Source organism: Caretta caretta, chromosome 4 (assembly GCF_965140235.1).
Source record: "Caretta caretta isolate rCarCar2 chromosome 4, rCarCar1.hap1, whole genome shotgun sequence".
NCBI classification, from domain to species: Eukaryota; Metazoa; Chordata; order Testudines; family Cheloniidae; genus Caretta; species Caretta caretta.
Window position 1 is genome coordinate 117,711,643 of NC_134209.1, and position 11,331 is coordinate 117,722,973.

The window sequence follows — 11,331 nt, forward strand, 5'->3', positions numbered from 1 at the left end:
GACTGGGGCCCAACGCCCTCGCTGGCCCCAGCCTAGGCCCGAGCGGGTGGCTGGCCCTGGCCCTGGGGCGGGCCCCACTCGTGCTGCCAAGCGGGGACCCCTCCGCTGCCGCTCGGGCCATAGAAAGCCCCTTATCTCGGGGAGGGCCTTGGGATAGCAGCCTAAGGGGGGAATGTAAACCGGGTTAGGCAATTGCTGCAGCCGCCTGTGTGGACGCTCCTCCGTCGGTGTAAGTGGGTTTGAGTCAGCTGGGAACAAGCAGAAGTGGAACAGAAGTAAGCCGCTCAAACTGCACCAGGAGCATCCACACAGAAGTTTGTGCCAGTTTCACTGTATCCGTTTAAAAACCAATGCAGCTTTCCCCTATAGACAGCAAAAAATAACCCAGGGTTTGCCCTCATTTTGCAGATTTCAGTGCAGTGAGACTAGAGAGAGCTGCTTCAGGCCAAGTTGCTTTTGATCACTTTGTTCTCAGCAATATTTTTGGATTTTGAATCAGTGTCTCAGATCCCTATTCTGCAAGTACACATGCTTAACATTAATCATGAGAGTAGGCCCTTTGGCTTAAATGAGACTACTCGCTTAAAATAAAGCACTTGCTTAAATATTAGTGTAAGTGGGGGGTGTAATTATCATTTGCTTTTGTGTGGGGTAGTTTGCTCCCGTGGTGTCATAGATTGGAGTTGTAGCTGTAATGCTAAATAGGAATGAGTATTTTCATTTCTGATCTTCCATTTTTTGTGGCAGAGAGATTGTGTGCTGTTTGATGCTAGCAGACCAGGTGCCAGCTCATGCCAAACCCCCAGGCCTCACTGAACGTTTACAGATGGATAGCTAGAAGCCAGCTAATTCATTTGTATATTAGTATAGATCAAAGTGATTGTTAAATGTGTAAGAGTGTATTTGGTGCTTAAAGTTCATGAAAGTTAATGGAATTTTACCAGTGGTGCAAGTAGAACTCATTTCTTGCTGGTACACTGCACTCATGGGAGTGACACAAAGTGGGGGTGGGCACATGACCTCCCCACGTGACTCCTCTGCCTCCTGCCCCCCAGCCTGGGGCCCCTGCAGTCTTCTCATGATGAATATCCATCCCAAATTACCAGGGGTTGGTGGGGGGGCTCTGTCCTGCCTTCCGCTGCTGTACAGAGAGACCCCAGGCAGGAGGACTCAGGAAATGCCACTGCGTGGAAGGGCTGGGGGTAGGGCTGAAGGCAGTACAGCCACGCCGGAGGTGCTGCCAGCATGGGGCTGCCCAGCGGCCCCACATTCTGCTCCTTTAGCCACTGCGGTTCCCGGGAGATCAGGGCTCTCTGGAACCGCAGCGGCAAAAGGAGCACAAGAACATGGGGCCACCAGGCAGTCCCACACCAGCATCTCCACCAGCATGGCTGTGTCGCCCCCAGCCCTACTCCCAGCCCTTCCATGCAGCTGCATCTCCTGAGTCCTCCTGCCTGGGGTCTGTACAGCAGCCCGGTCAGAGGACAGGGCTGGGAGTGGTACAGCAGCTGCGCTGGAGGAGCTGCCGGCGTGGGGCTGCCCAGCGGCCACGTGTTCTGCTCCTTTCCCCATAGTGGTTCCTGGGAGAGCACAGCTGTGCTGCCCCCAGCCCCTCCCCCTGCCCTTTCACTGAGATGTGTCTCCTCTGTCTGTACAGCAGCCCTGCCGGAGGGTGGAGCTGGGAGCAGTACAGCTGTGCCGGAGGAGCTGCTGGTGTTCTACTCTTTTTCCCCACTGCAGTCCCCAGTGGGGAAAGGAGCAGACTTCTGGCAGCTCCTCTGGTGCCTGTACCGTCCCCAGAACCACCCCAGCCCTGTCCTCCGGCGGGGATGCTGTACAGATGGAGGAGACGCAGCTCCATGGAAGGGCAGGGGGCGGGTGTGATGTTCCCTTGTTGTTATCTGGACCAGTGATCTGCTAGGTCACTCCAATCCTCAACTTTGGGAGCTAGCCTTACCCTACTCTGCTGTGAGAACCCCCACTCCTGTTCACACATAGCCTCTGGCATGAAAGCTGCTCCCAGCTACATGAGTGAGCACTTTTGGCCAGCTGCTGCTTGGATTGTGCAACTGAATGACACTAGCCAGTATCTCCAATCCCAGACACAACCCTAGGAACCTCTGTCTTGCAGTGTCCAATTATTCCCCCTGGATGCAGCAAGCTTATATGAGTTCAACAATTTAACAAAGAAATTGATATGTACCAAGCTTGTTATCCCAAGGGGAGTCTCTGACACACTTCAAACCAAACACACTGCTTCAGGTAGAATAAACAAACAAATTTATTAACTACAAAAGATAGATTTTAAGTGATTATAAGTCAAAGCACAAGTCAGATTTGGTCAAATGAAATAAAAGCAAAATGGATTCTAAGCTGATCTTATCACTTTCAGTGCCCTTACAAACTTAGATGCTTCTCACCACAGGCTGGCTGGTTGCCCTTCAGCCAGGCTCTCCCCTTTGATCAGTGCTTCAGTTGTTTGGTGGTGGTGTCTGTAGATGGAGGTGGAAGAGAGAAGAAGAGTATGGCAAACGTCTCTCCCTTTTATCATGTTCTTTCTTCCCTCTTGGCTTTGCCCTCCCTTCAAGGTCAGGTGAGCATTACCTCATCGTAGTCCCAAACTGACCAAGGGAAGGGGGGTGACTCACTTGAGAGTCCAACAGATCCTTTGTTGCTGCCTAGGCCAGTGTCCTTTGTTCCTGTGCGGCTGGGCTGGGTTTGCCCCTTGCATGCCCTGATGAGGTGTGAACTGCCCCTCTTACTGGAGTTTTGCCTGGACTTGTTTTAAGCTATGACGACACATTTTCAGCCTCATAACTACATACATGAAATTACAACCTGTAATATTACCATAACAACAATGCTCAGTGCATTGTGAGCCTTCCGAAGACACCCGACATGACAAACTTTGCATTGGATACCACACAATTGTTATACCAATAAAATAAAAACCAGCAGGATCTTATTAAAGGGGATAAGGCAAAATGCCACGTTTATTTTGAATACAGAAAGAATCAGAGTAAGCAATCAGTTATAGCTATAACATCTCATTCACTCACACACACACACATACACACACAAGTTCTGCAAAGTTGTTATCGTTACCAGCCTAGGAGTTGCTCATGCCAAGTCACTGGCCAGGTGGCCTGGACATGAGGGTGGAGCAGGGCCTTGTCAGATGTGCATCCAATGCTGCTGGGGGTTGGTTTGCAGAATCAAACCCAAAGTCCTCAGTCTTCAGGGTCTGTTCTTATAGGGATTTATTCTCATACAAGTTTAAAGGGTTTGCTTCATCATGTTGTTTTCATGTTTGAAATGATAATCAATCACTGTTCTCATGTTTGAGGTGATAGTCAATCATGCAGATGACACAGAAATGACAAAATGACAGTATGTTATCTTGTTCTTCAGCCCTCTTGTCCTTGGCACAGGTATGCCCTCAGGGTTATCAGGCTATCTCGTCCACTGCTTTCTTTAGCCAGACGATCTTATTTTAAGGCTGGCACCTCAACCTTTAATCTTTCATTCCTCATTCAATCATACATACATGCATACAATCACACTCACACTCCAATGTATATCCTGTCACATCTGCATTTTATCATCTACCCATCCTTTAACAAACCGTTCTAAAATCAGTGGGACATGGCAGACTTCAATAAGTCTATTCATCCCACTTATTATATCTAAAAGGAAACGAACAAGATAAGCATGCAGGAGTGAGGGGTTCACACATCTTATTCAGAGTTCAGGAAAACAAAGTTGTACCAGCCATAAAGGCAGCTATTATCTTGTTACTTTTAGAACAATCTCTTTGTCTCTGGATGTGCTTCTACAATTAACACTGATCTTGTAAAACTGACAGGCAATTTCAATCAGCACAGACTCAGCAGGGTGGTTGAGAAACATATTTCTTTCTAATGGTCAGGCCAAATTCTGGGGTCTGCTGTGGAGTCACTCTTTCTTACATTGCCCATGTCAGAAATATACCAGTTATCAATCTAGTCCAACATAACCATGTCATTAGGATGAACATGGGGATGCAGGGTGTTCCCCTGAAATACAGTGTCACAGCGGGGCTGGGGGCGGGCTTCTCCTTTGTCTTTCCAGTACGCTGTACAGCTATAAATATCTTACTGGTATGGCCTATTGGACTGTACCACTGTACTTGTGCCACTGAATGTTACATACATTATAACAGGACACAGATAAGTGAAAACAATGTAATAGCAAACATTTACATTGTATATACTTATGTAACTATATAACTCCTCAAATATCAGCTCCCATATGGTCTAGTGGTTAGGATTCCTGGTTTTCACCCAGGTGGCCCGGGTTCAACTCCCGGTATGGGAACAGCAAAATTTTGGGGGTTGGACTAGATGACCTCCTGAGGTCTCTTCCAACCCTAATCTTCTATGAAATAAGAAAGAATCCTTGTGTAATCTGACTGAAAAACTTTAGCAGAAAAGTACTAATTCTTGCACATTTGAATCCAGAGGCAACTCTCGATTTAGTCCTGAGTGGAGTGCAGGATCTGGTCCAAGAGGTAACTATAACAGGACTGCTTGGAAATAGTGACCATAATATAAAAACATTTAACATTCCTGTGGTGAGAAGAACACCACAACAGCCCAGCACTGTGGCATTTAATTTCAGAAAGGGGAACTATGTAAAAACGAGGAGGTTAGTTAAACAGAAATTAAAAGGCACAGTGACTAGAGTGAAATCCCTGCAAGCTGCATAGACACTTTTCAAAGACACCATAATAGAGGCTCAACTTAAATGTATACCCAAAATTAAAAAACACTGAAAAAGAGCCACCGTGGATTAACAACCATGTAAAAGAAGCAGTGAGAGATAAAAAGGCATCTTTTGAAAAGTGGAAGTCAAATCCTAGTGAGGTAAATATAAAGGAGCATAAACACTGCCAAATTAAATGTAAAAATGTAAGAAGAAGAGCCAAAAAGGAGTTTGAAGAACAGCTAGCCAAAAACTCAAAAGGTAATAACAAAATGTTCTTTAAATACATGTGTCCATACAGGAATTATACATACTTTACAAAGCCATTACTATAGGTTTCTTGGTTCCCAGTCCATTAAATGTTGAAATGTTGGGATGTTGAAATGCCAATAGTTATCCTTGGGGACCCAGCCTACCCCTTGCTCCCATGGCTCATGAAGCCGTACACAGGCAGCCTGGACAGTAGTAAGAGGCAGTTCAACTATAGGCTGAGCAAGTGCAGAATGGTGGTAGAATGTGCCTTTGGACATTTAAAAGCTCGCTGGTGCTGTCTGCTGATGAGGTTAGACCTCAGCAAAACCAACATTCCCATTATTGCTACTTGCTGTGTGCTCCATAATCTCTGTGAGAGTAATGGGGAGACGTTTATGGCGAGGTGGGAGGTTGAGGCAAATTGCCTAGTGGCCGATTTTGAGCAGCCAGACACCAGGGCGATTAGAAGAGCACAACTAGGCATGCTGCGCATCAGAGAGGCTTTGAAAACCGGTTTCATGACTGGCCAGGCTTCGGTGTGACAGTTGTGTGTGTTTCTCCTTGCTGCAAACCCGCCCCCTTTTTTTATTTTAATTCCCTGTAAGCCAACCACCCTCCCCCATTCGATCACAGCTGGCAAAGGAAATAAAGTCACTATTGTTTTGAAACCATGCATTCTTTCTTCATTAATTTTTTAAAAAGTGAGATAACTGACAAGGTAGCCCAGGTGGGGTGGGGTGCAGGAGGAGGGAAGGACAAGGCCACATAGCTTATTGTAGCCACACTACAAATCAAAGCTGTTTGTGTGGCGGTTTAATGATGAGACAGAACACAGCTTTTTGCAAGCAGGCAGGCTGGTCAGCTGAGATGGGCGTTCTCTGCCCCCCCCGCCTTCCACCTTCTCCTTTTATTATATTTCTCCCCCCTAAGCATTACACACTGCTACCGCAAAAAGATACACAAAGGAATGTATGACGTTGATTAATATACTTAGTTGCATCTTTTATATACTACAATCCTGGTTCTCAGGCCTTGAGCCCAGGCTAAGAAAGCCTCCCACAATTGCTGTCCAAACAATCAAGTTCTCATGGTTCATATCTAGCCCTTGTCCTTGGATAGAGCAATGTGTGCATTGCTTCTACGAAACAGTCAGGGTGTGCCCCGCCTGCTTCCAGGTGGACTAGCTAAACATTAACCCTTCATCTCCCCGTTTTTTATTTATTAATATTTGGCATGCTATTTAACTCCCAGACAGACAAGGACATAACCTGGGGAGCTTTCCAGGGCAAAATTTTACAAAATCTTAACAAGGAAAGAATACATTGTACACAGCAGCAGCAAAAAGTAAGCCCAATGATTACAAACACAAAATAACCAAAAGCTCAACATCTGCAATATAATCATCTAAAAGGGGTACACTTCTTTTACTACAATTGTCACCAGCAAAAGGCAATATAAATATCATTCTACTAAAACAGCAAAGGGTGCCATCACTTACATTTGCAGGAATGTAATTAAAGGTGCGTGAACCGCAAGTAAAAACCCATCCTGATGGTAGGATGATATGGCCATAATTATATAAAACATTAACAGCATGGGAACAATTTAAAAGGGGTTGAGAAATTTTTCGACAGCCCAAGGGCACCTTTGTACTAGTGCAATTAACTACACGTGCACAGGTAACATTTGCTATTGAAGCCAATCTTTCCCATATGTTATATGTCATTCGGGCTTATAACGGGGGAGGCGCTTCCGAGCCAACCCCTACAGGAAATAGCAGGCACAAAAGGCACACAATCATCACAGAATTAGCAGTGATTTGGGCAAGAATCGCCACAAACAAAGTCTCAGGAGTCTCTGGCTGTTGATCTGCTGCCAGTCTTCGTTGAGCCGCGGCGACCAATGCTTTTACTGCTCCCCATGTCACGGGCTGGCTTGGGACGCTACGCCTCCTCCGTTTCCGTCCCGTCGTTGTCGACTCGGGGGGCAACGCGGTCTCCTCCAAGGTCAGCTGAAACTCCGGTATGGGATTCGACAGTCCCTGGTGCCATGCCATGTTGTTTAAGTGCCGGTCGCACACACCGAGCTGGAACCCACAACGGTCCTGCAGGGAGAGACACAGCAGCATATCCCCGACCCCAAGTGATTAGAGGTACTGGGCCCAGCCACTGTGGATCGGGCAGCTGACAGTAATAGACACGTGGTCTTTCCAGTACCTCAGATTTGTGAAAATGCCGATCCGCGGGGGTCTGCTGATCTGCATTCAGTGTTAAATTATTTAAAGTAAACAAGAGGATATGCATTTGTTGTTAAATGTCTCCTAAGGTTCGGAGACGCAGCTCCCCTTGTTTTAATTGTTTATCTAGCAAGGTTTTGAGTGTGCGATTGGCACGTTCAACAATGGCTTGGCCCATGAAATTATAAGGGATTCCGTGTGTAAGACGGACGTCCCAGCGGGCACAAAAGGTGGAGAGGGCTGCAGAGCAGTAGGCTGGGGCATAGCTATTTTAATTTGGCAGGGGCGACCCATAACAAAAAGGCAGGCCAGCAAATGGTGAATAACTTTGTTAGTGGCTTCCCCACGTTGTGGGGAAGCCCAAAAAAAACTTAAAGAAATATCAACGGAAACATGTAAAAACAAATAGGGGCGGAATTGTGGCACATGAGTAACATCCATCTGCCACAGCTGATTTGCTGCGGTACCTCGGGGGTTAACGGCATAAGAAAAAGTAGGAGCAGCAGCAGCACAGTGGGGGCAGGAACCAACAATGGAACGTGCATGATCAGCAGGAATGTGAAACTGCCGGGCCAAAACAGAGGCAGACTGATGAAAAAAGGCATGGCTTTCAATGGGGTCAGAAAAAAGGGAATTTACCTGACCACGCAACGCGCGACCGGCGCGTGCATTGCCCTCAGTGAGTGGCCCAGGCAGAGGGGTATGACTGCAAATATGAGCAACAAAATAAGGGAAATGACAAGTGGCAAAAAGGTGCTGCAAAAACAAAAACAGGCAAAGGAGGTCTGCATCAACCTGAGGGGTAATGAGGGCAAGGGGTAAATGATCAATTACCTAATAAACATAATAGGTATCCACAATTAAATTAAAGGGACAATCAGCAAAAGGTTGAAAGGCCAAAATAACAGCAGCTAATTCTGAGGGCAAAGGGGGATGGTAAAAAAAAAACAATCTTTTAAATCTAACACACAAAGTTGATCGGTTTGAGGAGTTAAATTTGGATTTGGCAAGCCAAATTGCAAGGGGCCCATAGGTTGGATGCGTTTATTTATTTCCCTTAAATCATGTAACAGTCGCCAAGCACCCGATTTTTTCTTAATAACAAACACCGGGGTGTTCCAGGGACTAGTGGAGCTCTCCAGTCGCTGTGCTTGCAAATGCTGCTGCACAAGCGAATGAAGTGCTTTTAGCTTTTTTAGAGGGAGGGGCCACTGAGCAATCCATACGGGCTCTAAGGATTGCCATACCAAGGGTAAGGCGGAGGGCACGGTGGGTGAGGGAGGGTTTTGGGCCATCAAATGTTAATATCGAGGGTGGTGTCTAACTTTGTAAGTAAATCACGGCCCCAAATATTGAGGTGGACAGGGAGCACAAAAGGGCGGATAGTAGCAAGGGTACGGCCTCCCGGTTTAGAGACCGTGACCCAAGACAAACTTTGGCGCCCGGGTTTGCTACCCCCGATCCCCCACAATTCTTTAGAAGGAACCGTAGGCCAATTAACCGGCCACTCCAAATCACGAATCACCGTAACGTCAGCTCCAGTGTCCACCAGCCCTGTAAAAGGAACATCATCTAAGAGAAGTGTTAACTGAGGCTTCGAGGGGCGGACTGACATTGTCAGAGCAACAAGTGGAGAAGACGCGCTGTGAGACGGCAAGTGAGACAACGTCGATCCAAAGCCGCCTCCGCCCCAAGTTCGATCCTCGGCAGCTGGCACCTGATAGGGGACTAAAATCAATTGTGCAATTGACCGTCCACGCGGGAGCGACTGTGGAAGATGAGTCCACACCTGAACCTTAATAATGCCAGTGTAATCAGCATCAATGACCCCTGGAATGACAAAAAAGCCCTGTTTCCCCAGCATGTGAGCGAGGGAGAACAAGACCTACAAAGCCGGCAGGGAGAGGTCCCGTCACCTGTGTAGGTATGGCACAGACCTCCCCTGGCAGCCGAAAGTCAGTGTCCTCCTGCATGATCAAATCAAGCCCTGCACTTCCAGGAGTCGCCGCCCTCATAGAGTCTACGGATTCCAAGGCAGAGGAGCGATTGCCTGAGTAGGAAACACCCCCGTTTGGCCCTGGGTTCGGGGGGGACCCGTCGCGCGGTTTCCCGACCCGCTACGACACTGATTAGCCCAGTGATAACCTTTCCCACACTTGGGGCACTTCTTTGAGGGTCGGGCTGTTGCCTTAGATGAGCGGCACTCCCGCTGAAAATGACCCTCCTTACCACAGCGGTAACAACGCTTCCCCTCCTTCCCAGTTTTTCTGAGGGTGGCAGCCAGAACTCCAGCCTTGTGGGCTTGTGTGCCAATGTTCTGGCACGCCCACAGCATGTCTGAGAGCTCTAAAATACCAGAGGCTTGTGCTGCCTGGAGAGCACGGCGGCAATCCTCGTTTGCATTTTCAACTGCCAATTTTAACAGGAGCTCGTGAGCTGCCTCAGTGTTATCCACCTGCCGGAGGATAGCCTCATGCAATCTGTTGGTAAAATCCAAAAAGGACTCTGAGGCACCCTGACGGATACTGACAAAGCTTTTGGTAGGCTTGCCTGAATCCGGGACCTTCTTGAAAGCATGCTGGGCACAGGTGGAAATAATGGGGAAGACAGCCTGAGGGAGTTGAGACTGCATCTGAATAGTAGCAAACGGGCCCTCCCCTGCCAATTGCTCATAAATGATACCGTGCGCTGCATGTACCTGAGCTTGGCGTTCTGCCATCTGCCGATACTCACTAAGCCAAATAACATACTGACTGGGTGACAACATCATGCGCAGCAGCGTTTTCCAATCCTCAGGGATTAGGGAGTACCCAGTACCTATCCCTTCAACGAGACCACGCACAAAGGTGCTAGTCAGGCCAAACTCACGAATTGCTTTCCTCACCTCTCTAACCACCGAGTATGACAAAGTGGTCCAGGTGCCCACGGGGTTGCCCTGGTCATCATTCTGCCAGGTCACCGAGAAAACTGAGACCAGATCAGCCAGCTCCTCTGCTGTAAGATCTGATCGAGCTTTCGCTGCGTGAACCATTTGTTGCACCAGCGAAAGCTTCTGAGCAGATGCAGATGACCCCACGGGGGGAGGGTGATCACACACCGGCTCCGGTGGGGAAGGCCAGGGAGGCGGTGGTAATAGAGGCACTGGGGGCGAAGCAGGGGGAGGGATGGCTGCAGGAGCGGACGGGGGCGGCGGGATCGGCAGCCCCTCTGTTGGTGCTGGAGAGGGCCTTTCCGAGGCGACACGCTGTGTCGCATCACCAGGAGGGGGGATGGCTGCAGGAGCAGACGGGCGTGGTGAGATCACCAGCCTCGCGAGGGAGGGCCTGTCGGAGGCGACACGCTGTACCACATCGCGGCAGAGGTGCCAGGCATGTAAAGCCTGCACGGGCGCCCGAGGCTCTTTGTGCAATGTCTGGCCCAATCGCTCCCAGTCTGCTAGCTTAAGGCTTCCGGCTTCAGGATACCACGGGCACTTGGCACACACCTCCTGTAGCAGGAGAGTAAGTGCTCGAGCCGGGCAGTCATGCTGAGCCTTACGCAGCAAATACTGCAGCTCATTGCGGTGTTGCACTTGCAAAGCAGAGAGGGAGCTTCCCATACTTACCACAATGAAAAATACTCACCGGGATCCGCGAAGCGGATGAGTGACGCGTCTGAAACCCTTGCCGGGTGAGGTGAGTGCTGAGGGCCCCACGTTTGGGCGCCAGTTGTGGCGGTTTAATGATGAGACAGAACACAGCTTTTTGCAAGCAGGCAGGCTGGTCAGCTGAGATGGGCGTTCTCTGCCCCCCCGCCTTCCACCTTCTCCTTTTATTATATTTCTCCCCCCTAAGCATTACACACTGCTACCGCAAAAAGATACACAAAGGAATGTATGACGTTGATTAATATACTTAGTTGCATCTTTTATATACTACAATCCTGGTTCTCAGGCCTTGAGCCCAGGCTAAGAAAGCCTCCCACAATTGCTGTCCAAACAATCAAGTTCTCATGGTTCATATCTAGCCCTTGTCCTTGGATAGAGCAATGTGTGCATTGCTTCTACGAAACAGTCAGGGTGTGCCCCGCCTGCTTCCAGGTGGACTAGCTAAACATTAACC

At 48.6% G+C, this 11,331-nt stretch overlaps 1 long non-coding RNA gene and 1 other non-coding gene across 2 annotated transcripts; one reads left to right on the top strand and one right to left on the bottom strand.

Moving 5' to 3' along the window:
* The first annotated feature begins 4,284 nt into the window (after positions 1–4,284).
* Positions 4,285–4,356, top strand: TRNAE-UUC (transfer RNA glutamic acid (anticodon UUC)). The gene has a single exon. It is a non-coding gene; the product is annotated as a tRNA-Glu (tRNA).
* Positions 4,357–5,831: 1,475 nt separating this feature from the next.
* Positions 5,832–11,331, bottom strand: LOC142071941 (uncharacterized). Its single transcript, XR_012668199.1, has 2 exons — positions 10,855–11,331; positions 5,832–10,054 (listed from the first exon to the last, which is right to left on the bottom strand). It is a non-coding gene; the product is annotated as an uncharacterized LOC142071941 (long non-coding RNA).